This window comes from Notolepis coatsorum, assembly GCF_963971535.1.
Source record: "Notolepis coatsorum genome assembly, chromosome: 12".
Lineage (NCBI taxonomy): Eukaryota > Metazoa > Chordata > Actinopteri > Aulopiformes > Paralepididae > Notolepis > Notolepis coatsorum.
This window is the reverse complement of record NC_140176.1, coordinates 8,391,470-8,409,180: the sequence shown is the minus strand read 5'-3', so window position 1 is coordinate 8,409,180 and position 17,711 is coordinate 8,391,470. Positions and strand designations below refer to the sequence as shown.

Below are 17,711 nucleotides of genomic sequence, written 5' to 3'. Positions count from 1 at the left end.
AGGCTGGGGGCTGACCTGCTATGTGACAAACTGGATGAGGCTTGGGGCTGACCTGCTATGTGACAAACTGGAGGAGGCTGGGGGCTGACCTGCTATGTGACAAACTGGAGGAGGCTGGGGGCTGACCTGCTATGTGACAAACTGGATGAGGCTTGGGGCTGGCCTGCTATGTGACAAACTGGATGAGGCTTGGGGCTGGCCTGCTATGTGACAAACTGGATGAGGCTTGGGGCTGGCCTGCTATGTGACAAACTGGATGAGGCTTGGGGCTGGCCTGCTATGTGACAAACTGGATGAGGCTTGGGGCTGGCCTGCTATGTGACAAACTGGATGAGGCTTGGGGCTGGCCTGCTATGTGACAAACTGGATGAGGCTTGGGGCTGGCCTGCTATGTGACAAACTGGATGAGGCTTGGGGCTGGCCTGCTATGTGACAACTGGAGGAGGCTGGGGGGATGAGAGAGGAGGAGAGGGGATGAGAGAGTCCTGGAGGGGATGAGAGGGGATGAGAGGGGATGAGAGAGGATGAGAGAGGATGAGAGAGGATGAGAGGGGATGAGAGAGGATGAGAGGGGATGAGAGGGGATGAGAGAGGATGAGAGAGGGTGAGAGAGGATGAGAGGGGATGAGAGAGGATGAGAGGGGATGAGAGAGGATGAGAGAGGATGAGAGGGGATGAGAGGGGATGAGAGAGGATGAGAGGGATGAGAGGGGATGAGATGGGATGAGGGAGGCCTGGAGGGGATGAGAGAGGATGAGAGGGATGAGAGAGGATGAGAGGGGATGAGAGGGGATGAGATGGGATGAGGGAGGCCTGGAGGGGATGAGAGAGGATGAGAGAGGATGAGAGGGGATGAGAGGGGATGAGAGAGGATGAGAGGGGATGAGAGAGGATGAGAGAGGATGAGAGAGGATGAGAGGGGATGAGAGGGGATGAGATGGGATGAGGGAGGCCTGGAGGGGATGAGAGAGGATGAGAGGGGATGAGAGAGGATGAGAGGGGATGAGAGAGGATGAGAGGGGATGAGAGGGGATGAGAGAGGATGAGTGGGGATGAGATGGGATGAGAGGGGATGAGAGAGGATGAGAGAGGATGAGAGAGGATGAGAGGGGATGAGAGAGGATGAGATGGGATGAGAGAGGATGAGAGGGGATGAGAGGGGATGAGAGAGGATGAGAGGGGATGAGAGGGGATGAGAGGGGATGAGAGAGGATGAGAGAGGATGAGATGGGATGAGAGGGGATGAGAGGGGATGAGAGAGGATGAGAGGATGAGAGGATGAGAGGGGATGAGATGGGATGAGAGAGGATGAGAGAGGATGAGAGAGGATGAGAGAGGATGAGAGGGGATGAGAGAGGATGAGAGGGGATGAGAGAGGATGAGAGAGGATGAGAGAGGATGAGAGGGGATGAGAGAGGATGAGAGAGGATGAGAGGGGATGAGAGGGGATGAGAGGGGATGAGAGATGATGAGGGAGGCCTGGAGGGGATGAGAGAGGATGAGAGAGGATGAGAGAGGATGAGAGAGGATGAGAGGGGATGAGAGAGGATGAGAGGGGATGAGAGAGGATGAGAGAGGAGGAGAGGGGAGGAGAGAGGAGGAGAGGGGATGAGAGATGATGAGAGGGGATGAGAGGGGATGAGAGAGGCATGAATGGGATGAGAGGGGATGAGAGAGGATGAGAGATGATGAGAAGGGAGGCCTGGAGGGGATGAGAGAGGATGAGTGGGGAGGAGAGAGGAGGAGAGGGGATGAGAGGGGATGAGAGAGGATGAGAGGGGATGAGAGAGGATGAGAGGGGATGAGAGGGGATGAGAGGGGATGAGAGGGGATGAGTGGGGATGAGAGGGGATGAGAGGGGATGAGAGAGGATGAGAGGGGATGAGAGAGGATGAGAGGGGATGAGTGGGGATGAGAGGGGATGAGAGGGGATGAGAGAGGATGAGAGGGGATGAGAGGGGATGAGAGGGGATGAGAGGGGATGAGAGAGGATGAGAGGGGATGAGAGGGGATGAGATGGGATGAGAGAGGATGAGAGGGGATGAGTGGGGATGAGAGAGGATGAGAGAGGATGAGAGGGGATGAGTGGGGATGAGAGAGGATGAGAGAGGATGAGAGGGGATGAGAGGGGATGAGAGGGGATGAGAGAGGATGAGAGAGGATGAGAGGGGATGAGATGGGATGAGAGAGGATGAGAGGGGATGAGTGGGGATGAGAGAGGATGAGAGAGGATGAGAGGGGATGAGTGGGGATGAGAGAGGATGAGAGAGGATGAGAGGGGATGAGAGGGGATGAGAGGGGATGAGAGAGGATGAGAGAGGCCTGAAGGGGATGAGAGGGGATGAGAGGTAATTGACCCGCTCACTCCTCCAACCTGTATGGAGTGTCTCTGCTGCGTGGAGCCGTTGGCGCGTGGAGGATGATGTCACATCTGGGCTCTTAGGGCCACGACGGGGAACGGCGCCGCCTGGTGAAGCCCTTAACTCCACAGCCTTGACCGCTGCATACTGTACATACTGTACATACTGTACATACTGTACATACACTTTACCTCCAGTCACAGGGAGAGAGCGGAGGAAGGCTTCCTACACACTGTAAGAACAAAAGCTGCAAGAAAACGGTAAATGTCTGGCATCAATGGTTGCCAAATACTTACTGTCAAATGACAGTCAAATCAAATACATTTACAGATCACAACCTTTATTTAATGGGTAATATTTTGATAAAAGGTAATTTACTGTATTCTTATGGTATTTTTACACTTAACCCTTTCACTGCCGCACTACCAAACGGTTAATCCTTTCACTGCGACAATTCACAGAAGGTTAACCCTTTCACTGCCACACAACAGTCGGTTAAAGTAGAAAAATAAAAATAATCTGTAAAATAATACAGTGAATTTCTCGTGAAAAAACGTTTTTTTTTTTTTTACAGTGTACGCTTTCCCCGTCGGCACGTTAGTAGAAAGACGAGTCTGACCGCTCGCTCTCCTCTCGCCTACCAGTCAGGTCCACTTAACCCTTTCACTTTCACTTTCGTCTGTAGTGTGGTAGTGAAAGGGTTAACCTTCTGTAGCGTGGTTGTGAAAAGGTTAACCATTTGTCGTGTGACAGTGAAATGGTTAACCTTCTGTATTGTCGCAGTGAAAGGGTTAACCATTTGGTAGTGTGGTAGTGAAAGGGTTACCGTACACTCCTCCAACTCAAGTGTGGGGGGGACGGTGGGTCGGGAGGTAGAGCAGTCGTCTGGTTATCCGGAGGTTCCCGGTTCGATTCCCGCTCCTCCCGGGCAGTGTGTCGATGTGTCCTTGAGCAAGACACTTAACCCCTAATTGCTCTCGATGAGCAGGTTGGCACCTTGCATGGTCGCCTCCGCCGTCGGTGTGTGAATGTGTGTGTGAGTGAGTGGGTAAAATGTGAGGAACAAGTTGTAAAGCGCTTTGGATTAAAGCTGCTATATAAATGCAGCCATTTACCATTCAAGTCTTTTCATTTCTACCTCCGTCCGCAATTTCTCAACAGCCAATTTTTCCCTTTCAGTTTGTAAAGTATATGTATTGGACCAGCTGGTTGTACTGTAGCAGCCTAAACCTAACCTTCACTACCCACTTCCCCACTACTTTCTCTTCCATAATAACATCGACTGTACCCTAACCAGGACATTTGTCAGTCCCAAAATGATAGCTCCTATAAACTGATAACATGAGCTATGGACTGAGGTATTGTAATTAGATTATATACAGCAGTCACATAGACACACGCCCAGTGACTTTCCAAACAAATGAGCTCATTTTCAAGCAGCCAGATTAATCCTATAATATGCTCCCAACATTAAAGAGCCTATTGATTTAGCCATTTGTAACGCTCTATATAGTAAGCTTGAAGTGAATTTAGGTGATTGCTCTGGGAGGAGTTTAGTGGGCAAAAGCGATTGGGTCCACATGATATTTTGGACAGCTGTGTGTATGTTATATGGATGTGTGTGTGTGTAGGTTTAGGTTAAGGGGTGGTTAAGGTAAGGTTATGGTAATGGTTATTAATAATAATAATAATAATAATAATAATAATAATAATAATAATAATAATAATAATAATAATAATAATAATAATAATAATAATAATAATAATAATAATAATAATAATAATAATAATAATAATAATAATAATAATAATAATAATAATAATAATAATAATAATAATAATAATAGTAATAATAATAATAATAATAATAATAATAATAATAATAATAATAATAATAATAATAATAATAATAATAATAATAAACTTTATAGCACCTTTCGTACAAGAATTACAGCGCGAAGTGCTTCACAGCAGTGGTGTGGACACAAAATAGACATAGGTCTAGAATTAGCATAAAATTGTCATAATTATAGACAGGCATAAAATGAGCAGATAATTGACAGAGCAGAATTTGTTTTATCGATTTCTGTCATTAAAATCTATAAAAGACTATCAGCAGGTTTCTGACTAAATAAAAGCAATGCATAAAGTGCAGACACCTGCTCATGAGTAGAAAGATAGATAGAATAAGAGCAGTGCAATACAATAGACATAAATGTGCATGGAAACTGTCCTTCTACGAAGTATTGAGATTAGAGGCATCCAGTGCTAGAGCACAGGGAGCAAAGACAGAATCGATCCAAACATTACTTGCTGCGGCCCAGAAGGTAAAATCAGTACTCCACTCGGTTGAACACTTGTACCTTGACACCAGAGAATGAACACAAATCATGTTGCTGTCGTTTCTTTTTTTATCTTTTCTTTTTCTGTTTACTGTTATAATTTTTGTTGTTGTTTCTAAATTGTATTTTTCCCTATTACTTTGTAACAGGATCAGAGGTTATCTAACAAACATAATTATGATTTATTTTCTAATTAATTGTATCCTATATACATGTATGCATCATGGTTTCCCCCTTTCCTAAAATGTCTATGCAAACCCGGGGGGCTGGGAGGGGGGTTAAGAAGCGACCTGGGCTGTCTCGCAGCCACAGGACCGCCAGAACGGAGGAAAAGACACAGTATATGAATATACTGACGGACAATCTATATACTGAAAAGACGCTTTTTATGCCACTGTGTGAATTAATATGAAATGCTGACGTGAATGTCTTTCCTCTGAACTTGTTTTAAAAAAAGACAAAATAAAAAGTTGGTCACAAAAAAATAAATGTGCATGTTTACTACTACATGATAGTGCAGTGCTGTAAAATAGACATACATGTGCATGTTTACTACTACATGATAGAGCAGTGCGATAGAACAGTTCTCATCTACAGAACAACAATCACAGTCTGGGTGCAATGAGTGCAAGCAGCAGATCAATAAAGCAGTAGTTGATGATGGTGATGTTCCAGGGGGGGCACATAGTTACACAGATCAATAAACCTAGTTGATGATGGTGATGTGCATTTCCAAAACAACACGTCGCCCACTTTGCATAGCGTTCATAGACTATTGGCGTTCCGTGTGGAGTGGAGAGAGTGAGAGAGCCGTGGCAGACAGCGTGGCGGTCATGTAAATATTACTGACTGTTTTGACTGACAATAGCATTGGGTAGAATATTGCTGTGCATCGTTATGTCCACGGAGCGAGGTGTGTGTGTGTGTGTGTGTGTGTGTGTGTGTGTGTGTGTGTGTGTGTGTGTGTGTGTGTGTGTGTGTGTGTGTGTGTGTGTGTGTGTGTGTGTGTGTGTGTGTGTGTGTGTGTGTGTGTGTGTGTGTGTGTGTGTGTGTGTGTGTGTGTGTGTGTGTGTGTGTGTGTGTGTGTGTGTGTGTGTGTGTGTGTGTGTGTGTGTGTGTGAGTGTGAGAGTGACTCCACACAATCCCTCGTTATTGCTGCTGGAAAATAGATTTCCCTAAACAACGACTCGATCACTACTCCAGTAATTTATGCGAGTGCTCGATCTGCAAGCACATTAAAATGTTTTATCAATTTGACTACAAATACTGTTTGAAATGTTTTTTGTCTCTTTTTCTCTTGTTCTATTTTCTATTTAATTTTGTTCGCCTTTGCTGATGTTGGCTGTGTTGCTGTTTTCTTTTTAACATGTCTGTAAAGCACTTTGTAACTTTGTTTGGAAAAGCGCTATACAAATAAAATTCATTCATTCATTAATTCATTACTCCTGCCCGTCCCTATTAAATACATATTTTGAGCTAAACATCAGTGATGTGACTTTTTCCAAAAGTAAGTATGAGTCATCTGCATTTTTAAAAATAGTTTTTAATGTGAATACGTCATATTGCCTGATGTACTTCTAGGCACTAATACGTCAAAATAGGACGTTTAAAGATCCCATGAAATGAAAAAAAGTCGTTTCCTTCATTTTACTCCACATTTTATCACTATAATAATAATAATTCATTACATTTATATAGTGCTTTTCTAGACACTCAAAGCGCTCCCCACAATGTAGGGTGCACATTGCCTCCTTCACCACCAGTGGTAGCACCCAACCTTGGGCTACGCAGGCTCAATCTACCATACACTGGCACCCGGCACACATCACACTACACAATGGCTGAACGGCTCATCGTTTTATTTTCATCTGAAGAAATCCATTGTTTTCTCTTCCTGGTAAAAGCACCTCATCTCTGCACTCTGCCTTTAGGGCGAACACCAAAAAAAAAGAAAATACAATACAATTAGATTTTCAACTGCAGCCTCCAAGGTACCTCAGGATGTCAATCAAACTTCAATCAAATCCACCTCCCACCCCGAAGGTCTGTTGCATTCAGAGCTCTTCCATTGATCATTAAAACATGAGAATGCCCCGGACAGATCTCATATCAGTAGTACTATACTGCAAGACCAATAATCAACAACTTCATCCTTTACTTTAAATTATGTATTTTGCACAGCAGATTAAAACGGAGTGTATACTTATTGCAACCAACAAACCCATTATGATCTGAATCAATGTCTTAACCCTTTCACTACCACACTACAGAATGGTTAACTTTCCGTAGTGTGGTAGTGAAAGGGTTAACCCTTTGTGGTGTGGCAGTGAAAGGGTTAACGTTCTGTATTGTCGCAGTGACAGGGTTAACCCTTTGGTAGTGTGGCAGTGAAAGGGTTAAATCTCTTCTCAGTCTGTGCGTCACACGGCGATCTGACAGGGTCTCTGACAAGGACCCAGGAAGAGAGAAGATACTGTGTTATCTAATGGGTTGAGATGGCATGGCAATGGGATCGCTTGAGTCTCCATGTAAAAGCAATTGGTAACTACTGTCCTTAATAACACAGATATAACATACGCATATGAGAATTAACTATAGGAAACATAATAGCTTCTGCCTTCAGATATATCTTGTATCTTCTATTCTTGGTTAGATTCCTGGTTGCCCAGCCGGATATGGAATTATTCTCTAACTTCCTTGTTAAAATTGTATATTATGTGGATTTACTACCATATATTTCACTTTAAAACAAAATTGGTGTATTTGGATGCATATTCTTCCATATGAGTGAGCACATCTAAATAAAACTAGAACAGCACTTGTGCTGCAACACATGAAGTCTCCAGTCATGAATATTTAGGGGACTGCCAAGTAGACTCACTCCCAAGAAGAGACACACTCTCATCCATCCCTCATCTCCACCTAACATCCCTCATCTCCACCTAACGTCTCTCATCCCCACCTAACAAACATCCCTCATCTCCATCAAACATCCCTCATCTCCACCTAACGTCCCTCATCTCCACCTAACATCCCTCATCTCCACCTAACTAACGTCCCTCATCCCCACCTAACATCCCTCATCCCCACCTAACATCCCTCATCTCCACCTAACATCCCTCATCTCCACCTAACTAACATCCCTCATCTCCACCTAACATCCCTCATCTCCATCTCCACCTAACATCCCTCATCTCCACCTAACATCCCTCATCTCCACCTAACATCCCTCATCTCCACCTAACTAACATCCCTCATCTCCACCTAACATCCCTCATCTCCATCTCCACCTAACATCCCTCATCTCCACCTAACATCCCTCATCCCCACCTAACCATGCCATTCCCTGCTGCTACTGCCTGAGAACACACACACACACACACACACACACACACACACACACACACACACACACACACACACACACACACACACACACACACACACACACACACACACACACACACGCACACACACACACGCACGCACACACACACACACACATTAATGGTGTGTACACAGACAGAAGATGAGGTGTTAACTATGACGTAATGTCAAGAGGAAGAGTAGGAGGAGGTGTTTTCAACATGATGATGGGAGAGAGACAACAGAAGAGAGAGGGGGTGGAACTAGAAGAAGAAAGAGAGAGAGGAAGAAAGAAATAGGAGAAAGAGTGGAGGGAGAGAGAGGGAGGGAGAGAGCGATAGAGGAGATGAGGGAGAAAGGAAAGGAGGCAGAGGGAGAGAGAGTAGAGAGAAAAATAGAGAGGGAGAGAGAGAGAGGGAGAGAGAGAGAGAGAGAGAGGAGATTAGGGAGAAAGGAAAGGAGGCAGAGAGAGAGAGAGAGAGAGAGAGAGAGAGAGAGAGAGAGAGAGAGAGAGAGAGAGAGAGAGAGAGAGAGAGAGTAGAGAGGAAAATAGAGAGAGGAAAGGAGAAGAAGAGAGACAGAGAGAGTGAGAGAGAGAGAGAGTAGAGAGGAAAAGAGAGAGGAAAGGAAAAGAAGAGAGACAGAGGGAGTAGAGAGCAAACAGGACAAGACCAGCATGAGTCACTGTATCAGAAAGCAGACACCATCAACCCTTAACCTTAACCTTACTGTTTATAAACCTAATACGTACCTTAACCAGCCTTAACCTACAGTCACGCACACACCATGTTCCCCTATGTAAGAGACTCCATGACCAGAGGACTCCTTGTCACACTGATGGGATGCACTAATTACCTCCATAAAGACTTCTTTCAGTGTCCCAGGTCATGTGAAGAAGTGCAGAGATAAGTTAAGATTCAAGATTCAAGAGGTTTATCTGTCACATACTACATACTAGGGCATACAGTGAAATGCGGGTGGCCATGCCCGCTTTGAGTGTGCAATAATACTAAATAATAAAATAGACATAATAAACAGGTAATAAAATAGACATAAAATAGGCACGATAAAGTCCTGAGATAGTGCAATACAATGTTAGCTACGGATTAAGGCACTGGGTCCTATGTACACTACTATACAATATACAGTTTTTACTCTATATCCTTATGCTATACTTGCTATTTCTAAACTATACTATACAAGAACCACATCAGTTCTTTCCTTAAAGTGAAATTTATTTTCCTCGTTCCTTTAAAGTGTCCTTTCCATTTAGTTTAAAGTGACCGTTTGTGTGTGAGCGAATGCAGCATGTGTGTTGTGTGTGTGTGTATGTGTGTGCTCGTGTGTACTTGTGTGTGGAGAGTTCAGTGTTCAAGGCTCTGATGGCCTGGGGGAAGAAGCTGAGCCGGAGTCTCTCTGTTCTTGTTGCGTGTGACCGTAGGCACTTGCCTGACCGCAGCAGCTTGAACAGGCTGTTGTTGGGGTGGTGGGGGTCTTTCATAATTCTGCAGGCTCTGGATTTTCACCTCCTGTTATATAAGTCCTGCAGGGTTGGTAGTGCAATACACGTAGTACACTCGGCTGAGCGCACCACTCTCTGTAGGGCCTTCTTGTCCTGTGCCGTGCTGTTTCCAAACCAGGCAGTGATGTTTCCAGTCAAGATGCTCTCTACAGCTCCGGAGTAGAAGGACTGGAGTATCTTCCCCGATACTCTGAACTTCCTTAACTGTCTCCGGTGATAGAGCCGCTGTTTTGCCTTTTTTACCACAGAGTCTATGTGTGTTGTCCATGTCAGATCCTCTGTGATGTGGATTCCCAGGTACTTAAAACTGCTCACCCTGTCCACGATAGCCCCATTTATCCACAGTGGCGTGTGTGTCCCCTGCTGTATTCTCCTAAAGAGAACGATAAGATAAGATAATAGAACAATGGAATTTAAATGATTTCTTTGCCCTCACACACACCCCTCAGATTCTCCCACGCAGAAAGAGGAGAATGATGTTTGTCATGTTTTTAATGAAAATACTGTTAGGGTTTGAAACCGACCTCAAACGCACGGCACAGACAGGTAGTTCAGAGTTAGCCAAATACTGGGGCGTATTTATTTTCAGAGTCAAAAAGGAGCAAGTAACAATCTTGAAACAAAAGGAGACTGCCTTCAGCAGAGTTATCTGCGGCTCTGCAGATCCTCTTGGTGTTCGAGGTGGGGAAACGGTATTGACGCTGAAGCGGCTCTACAGATACTCCCAGCTACAACTCGAGGTGGAAAAGAGAGAGAGAGAGAGAGGTAAATAACAGTCCACATCACACAGAGGCAGTGCGGTCTCCTCCTCCCTTGCTGAGTCCAGAACAAACAAAACGATATCTTCAGTGATCACCACAACACACAATTTAGCTGAGGGTCAGTGCAAAACAAAAACGATAAACTTCTGTGTCTCTTCTAAACACACACCCCAGCTGAGTCCAGTGCAAGCAAATGATAATCTTCAGTGTCTCCTTTAACACACAACTTAGCTGAGTCAAGTGTAAGCAAAAATAGAACTCTTCAGTGTTCTTCAAAACACACAAAACAGAATCGTCCAAAAAAGGGTTTGGTTCAAACTCACTAAAGCGCAAGAGTAAAGCGGGTAAACGAGGCGCAGCTCAAAACGGGGGACAAGGTCTTCACCAGCGGCAATCCACAGATGTCCTGGAGGGAGAGTAGACGAGGCACAGCAACGGGGAACAACAGGCAGAAACAGAAGTATTCAAAACGACCCGACATCGATTGAAGGGAAGTCCCAGTATAAAAAGCCTCTGGGGCGCTAATCAAAAACTATGACAGGTGCGCGCTGGAATTGATACTTGCTCCAAAAGCGTGTGGCGGGGAATGCACCAATCAACACAGCACCTTAAAGGAGCGGAGCGTGTGGCGGGGAATGCACCAATCAACACAGTACCTTAAAGGAGCGGAGCGTGTGGCGGGGAACGGACCAATCATCACAGTACCTTAAGAAGCCTGTGGCGGGGAATGAACCAATCCTCACAAATACAGTGTTTTACACTTCCTGGAAGATGTGAAATATCCTGAAATGTAATGTCACACATATATATAAGCTTTGGACTGTAGTGAATTGTGATCGATTTATGAATATTCGCTATAGGCTCAGCGTATTATAAGCGTTTATGTAATCGTTAGATAATGACAAAAAATATGCCACAAACTGTTCTAACCTCTGATGCTCTGAACAGACTTTCTAATCAAAATTGTAGTTTGAGCCTGTCTGATGAAGTGTTATCTTAAAGACCTTGGCCAGCCCACAAAGAAGGCTGTGTTACTAATTAAGTGGGATGGGAAGTTAAATGACACCTGGCCCGCCTCCAGAGGACAGTGACTAAAGGATACTGACACTAAAGGACATGTCGGCGTGGGGTGGTAATATCGCTGTGGGTTCAAATCTATGATTGCTTGCAGTGGCGTTGCCGGACTGCATTGACTCCAGTGTTGTGGTCGAGTCACTAAATCTCGAGTCCGAGTCGTGTCTCGAGTCCCCAGTGTTCGAGTCCGAGTCCGAGTCCGAGTCCGAGTCCGAGTCCGAGTCCAAGTCATCAAGGTTGAGTCCACTCCTCTCGGGCAGTCAAAGAGCTGACGTACAGATAAAAAAGGTCTACATTAAACATAAATGACACAGCGGTCACCATTTCAAACAGAGTTTATTTACTTTGTGACACAATAGCCAAACAAATGCACTAGCCATCAATATCTTATGCCAATTTTTTTTTATAAATAACTGTATCAATTAACAAGTCAGAGTCTGCACCTTCCGAATCCAAATGCAGTCAATGCTCGAGTCCACGTCCAAGTCCGAGTCAGCAGTGCTCAAGTCCAAGTCGAGTCATGAGTCCTGGACTTGTGTACATTTACATTTACATTTACATTTAGTCATTTAGCTGACGCTTTTATCCAAAGCAACTTACAAGTTCTGTATGACAAGTCATCAGGAAGGGCACAACTCTATGAGCTGAGTAACAATGTTCATCACAGTGTTGAGTGCTACAGTGTAGGTTAGTAGGTTAGTATATACATATATATCCATCAGTAGGTTAGTATATACATCTATATCCATCAGTAGGTTAGTATATACATGTATATCCATCAGTAGGTTAGTATATACATGTATATACGTGTACTACAACAATGGTTGACTTTAACTGCACACTTGCACAGAACTAAACCACTTGTTGCATTAACCTGGTCTATGTCACCATTAACCTTTCCTGTCAGAATCAAAGTGAATCTCCACCCGATACCTGGTGGAGACCCAAAGACTTTTGCCAAAGACACTTTATTTAATCTGATTAATCGCATGATTGTCCATAGCTAACTCGCGATTAATCACAAATTAATCGCATATTTTTTATCTGTTCTAAATCTACCTTAAACAGATTTTTTTTATACACGCTTCTAGAAGTTCACAAGGTTCGAGGTCAGACCGTTTGGGGCTATGTGTCAGTGCGCAAAGACACCTTTTTGGGTGGTCCTTGCTGTTGTGCCTGGAACACTACTATCTAAATGTAATTTAATTTTACTGCATTGTATGACTACTGCAAACATTACATTTGACCCCATCGTCATGGGCACACAATTGCTCTGCAGGGCAGCTGATAATTCTGAGACCTCTACTTAAAAGATCCCATAATCATAACACTATAAAAGAGAGAGAGAGAGAGAGAGAGAGAGAGAGAGAGGGAGAGAGAGAGAGAGAGAGAGAGAGAGAGAGAGAGAGAGAGAGAGAGAGAGAGAGAGAGAGAGAGAGAGAGAGAGAGAGAGAGAGAGAGAGAGAGAGAGAGAGAGAGAGAGAGAGAGAGAGATAGAGAGAGAGATAGAGAGAGAGAGAGAGAGAGAGAGAGAGAGAGAGAGAGAGAGAGAGATTATTATTATTCATTATTATTATTATTATTTTTAGAAACAATGCAGGATGCTACACCATATTATTCCCAATCACCAAGTACAGCATCTACTACCAGTGTTATGTCAGTGAGGAGCTTGGTGTCAATGCATCAATAATCATACACCAGGAAGGCCTGGTGACGGCACACCAGGAGAGAGGGAGAGAGAGAGCAACGTCAGAAGGATACGCCCCTTCCTGACAAAAGAAGCCACCCAACTCCTCGTCCAATCAACAGTCATCTCCCGCCTCGACTACTGCAATGCACTGCTCGCTGGCCTCCCGGCCACTGCCACCAAGCCTCTTCAACTCATTCAGAACGCAGCGGCCCGCCTGATCTCAAACCTACCGAAGTCGGCCCATGTCACCCCACTTCTTAGGGACCTGCACTGGCTCCCCATTGCTGCACGAATCCGCTTCAAGGCCCTCGACCTAGCATACCGTGCGGCAAAGGGAACCGCTCCCGCCTACCTCCGGTCAATGGTCTCTAACTACACACCCTCAAGACCCCTACGCTCTGCATCTTCTGGCCGCCTCAGACCTACTCCTATCCAAGCTCCGGGAGGGTCATCAAAGAGAAGTCGCCTATTCTCAGTCCTTGCCCCACAATGGTGGAATGAACTACCCACCCCAGTTAGGACAGCCGAATCACGTCCAATCTTTCGCCGTCGACTAAAGACGCACTTCTTCAACCATTATCTGAATTAAAAAAAAAAAAAAAAAAAAAAAAATCTAACCCTAACTAACCGTACTGTCATGCACTTGTCCTAATAAAGTAACCTACACTGTAGCACTCAACACTTTGATGAACATTGTTGCTCAGCTGATAGAGTTGTGCCCTTCCTGATGACTTGTCGTACAGAACTTGTAAGTCGCTTTGGATAAAAGCGTCAGCTAAATGACTAAATGTAAATGTAAATGTAGAGAGAGAGAGAGAGAGAGAGAGAGAGAGAGAGAGAGAGAGAGAGAGAGAGAGAGAGAGAGAGAGAGAGAGAGAGAGAGAGAGAGACAGCGCTTGGTGTCAGAGTGCTAATTTAATGTGCAACATGTGCAAAGCCAGTAAAAAAGAAGATGAGGGCACTTACTTAATTTCACGACACCAAATCCACGAGCCTGTCCCTCCCGAACAAAGATGTTGATGATTTTATTGTATCCACGACGTGTGTCCATCAATTTTACGAGTCTCTCCTTTTCAGTGGAAATAAGAGCCAATGATGAGCGCCTGCCCTGCTCCATTACGGCCGTACCCAGACAACCACGTACCCTGCTACGCTACTGAGCTAGTGGCTTATAAAGTATACAAGAGGACGCTACCCTCCTGCAGCCCCACCCACTCCCTCCGTCTCTCCACACACAGGCAGCCAGCGGGGAGGCCTGGGGGTGGTAGGACATTCAATTAACCTTCTGTAGTGTGGTAGTGGAAGGGTTAACCGTCTGTAGTGTGGTAGTGAAAGGGTTAACCGTTTAAATATTGTAGGAGCCAAATCCTATGATGATAAATTGTATCTTTATTACCCCCTTAGAAATATAGTTTAGTATGGTATTCGTGCTTTGTGTTTATTAATATTTGTCAATGAATTCCAAGATGGAGACTTACCTGGTCAACTCCCCTTTTTTCCCACGCTCCCCCTAACCACTCCTATAACATGGCAGGTAATTTAGAGTTCATTCGGCCCAGGTGTAGCGGTACCATATAGTTTTTGACCGCACTCAATTCGCATTTGATTGACAGTTTAAGTTCATTTACATACCCTTTTTGTTTGTTTTATAGTGGTAGGCAGCTATTGGGGCTGTTGTGACTCGCTTCCCAATAAATCCTGTTTGTTTTGAAAGTACATTGGACCAGCGTCATCTTTTCTTTTTGGATTGCAATTCGGAGCGTGTCGGACTAACAACGCATTACCTGGAGCCTCAAGGCAACTGTGGTTCGTATGATTGCCTTTACAAATATATTTAAATAAAATATAAAATATAAAAATAAAAAGCAAGAACCATTCAAGTGATAAGAGACAGAACAAAAACACAATGCATCACAGAGAGAAAAAAACAAAAGACATATTTTATACCTGGAGGAGAAGCTCAAGCATTACCCAAAGGCCTGTTTAAACAGTAATGTTTTTAGCTGATTTAAAAAAAAAAATTCAACAGACGCTGCAGCTCACAGTACATACAGTGTAACATTAGCTTAGGCTCCATTATCATGTCAGAAAATACAACAATATTTTCTAGTGGTGCGCTGCACGTGGCGTTGTTAACACTTTCAGTGCCCAGCAGGGGGCGCACATTTAGTGCTTGAATGCCCACCATCCGCTTCAATGTTAACGTTATTATCGCCTAATCTATGTTTTAAATTATGTGTCTAATCTGCCCGTCGCCCATCAATGACTCATTTTCCAGTCAACATTGTCGAAGCGGATTGTTTTTTTTTATCGGTTCATTTCCGTTTTATAGCATTTTGAAAAGCCCTTGTTTTCAAGAGAAAAAAAAAGAATCCCTGATAAACACTGATGTAGGCCTACTGTAATATTCTAGAACGTTGTCATTTTTCGGCCTATTTATGAATCGTTTTCAAATAAACGCTAGATTATCGATAGTATATGTGTACGTGTGCACGCTGGTGCCGCACGCTGAAAATCTATTCTCTCAGTTCCTGATCGCTCTTACAGTCAAACAGCCATATCACATTATAGGGGAAAAGCTTATATCTCCGTGAAAACGGGTCTGATTATCCTAAGACTGGTAAAATAGATTCCTTACCTGAGATCAGATGGTATCCAAATGGATTATTCCAATTCCTGATCGCCATTCCAAAAATCAATCCTTTTATTGATCCAATGCTACGTACTGTAAAGACATATTACACGCTGTCCTGAGGGTCCAGAATGAATCTGATCGGCTCCGGTTACATGCGTGAGAAGTAAAATGTGGGTTCCGGAGTTTTTTTTTCTCATCGATTTTCATTGAGTCCAATCCAAAAGGGTGCATTACCATCTGGGAGACGATAGGGGGCGCTTTTTTCACATCTGAGCGCCTGGTGGGGCAGGCTTACCAACGGTAGACTCGGTTGATGAAAATATATGAATTCAGATCGCTAATAAAAAAAATAAAACGAATATTCTCGCGATGGGCATTCAACCCGCGGGCTGATAACCAGAGAAATCTCGTTATGGGCATTCAATGTGTTAAAGGAACACGCCAACATTTGGGGAAATGTCAGTGCGTTGACTGCGTTCAGTAGAAAGCTATCTGGCTGCTTGTTAGCCTAGCTTAGCACAATGAATGGAAGCGGACAGTGCCGGTTAGCCTTCGGGAGAGGTGTTAGTTGGACAATGCCTAGGCTAACCGGCACTGTCCGCTTCCATTCATTGTGCTAAGCTAGGCTAACGTAGCTTTCTACTGAATGCACAGAGAGGAAACTGGTATCTATCTTCTTTTCTCTCTCTGGAGAAGACGGTAAGCGTGTTGGCGTGTTCCTTTAATGACGTCACTCTTGTTTACTTTCAGCACAGCAGCACCTACAGTAGGTGTTGCCCGCACGCCAGGTACTGTGGTTTTGATGCACGTTCCGTGACTTTGCGCCGTGACTCCCTGCCGGGTCAGCAGCACCCCCTCTGTGTTCCTGTGCCCTCCTGAATTACACATTAAGTACCGATCACAATGGTATTCTATAGCATGTGTATCAGACCTGGCATCTGTTCCTTCCGTAGACATGGTAGAGTCAGCAGCACTATAATCACGTATCCTGTTCCTCACGGCACGACTCCCTATGAGTCACATTATCTCCCTGAATGGATTAACGGCTGCATCTCTATAGGCTTTTTAGTACCAGGATACAGAGTACTTAACAGTGGAGTGGCTGCATACATCTTTCAGTACGGGTGGCACCAGTGGGGGAATGAACCCCTAACCGCGGCAGTGTTAGTGGTTTGCTCAGAGCACCAAGCAGTCTACCCATTGAGCTACATACAGTAGGACCACTTCTTCTACAACACTAAAGGGGGTTGACTGTCCTAACGATGTATATCGCCACCTAGTGGCTCCCGAGTTACACTGAGGTGCTGTGTATATGGGCGACCTCCCTCTCTCCACCAAGTGGCAGCAATGCACCGTTAACCACTGAAACATTTAAAATACATGTACAATGTATATTTGACCACTTTGTATTCCTGGTGTATTGTGTGTTTTACATGGTCATTGTGTATCTTGTGTATTTTTACCAGGTTTTTGAAACTCAACGGGACTTCCTGGTCAAATAAAGGCCAAGTAAAATCCAAATAAACAAACGTACATCCCAGCTATGAGATCTAGACTTGACCTTCCTGAACCTGACTCTAATAAGAGCACATGGGGAATGCTGTGTACAGGACTTCTTTCTCTAGATTCCTAAGCTCTTTGATTCTATTCCTTATACAGCTCAATTATAGGATAATTCTGCTGTGATGGATCTGTGTGACTGTACTGAAATTAGTTAATTGGATTTTCACTCTGGAATCAGTCCCAGTGTGTTTCTTATAGCTTGGCGAATTATGAAAGCTCTTTGTGCGTGTGTGTGTGTGTGTGTGCGTGCGTGCGTGCGTGCGTGCGTGCGTGCGTGCGTGCGTGCGTGCGTGCGTGCGTGCGTGCGTGCGTGCGTGCGCGTGTGTGTGTCTCCGTATCTCCGGATACACTGGAGTATCACAACGCCTCAAAAACTAACTACAATAGGCTCAATATA

At 44.6% G+C, this 17,711-nt stretch overlaps 1 protein-coding gene across 1 annotated transcript in view; it reads left to right on the top strand.

Moving 5' to 3' along the window:
- The window catches only part of LOC311237595 (voltage-gated inwardly rectifying potassium channel KCNH6-like), a gene marked incomplete at both ends in the record, with an annotated part of 60,088 nt that overhangs the window by 36,185 nt on the left and 6,192 nt on the right, over positions 1-17,711 (top strand). The window lies entirely within an intron of this gene.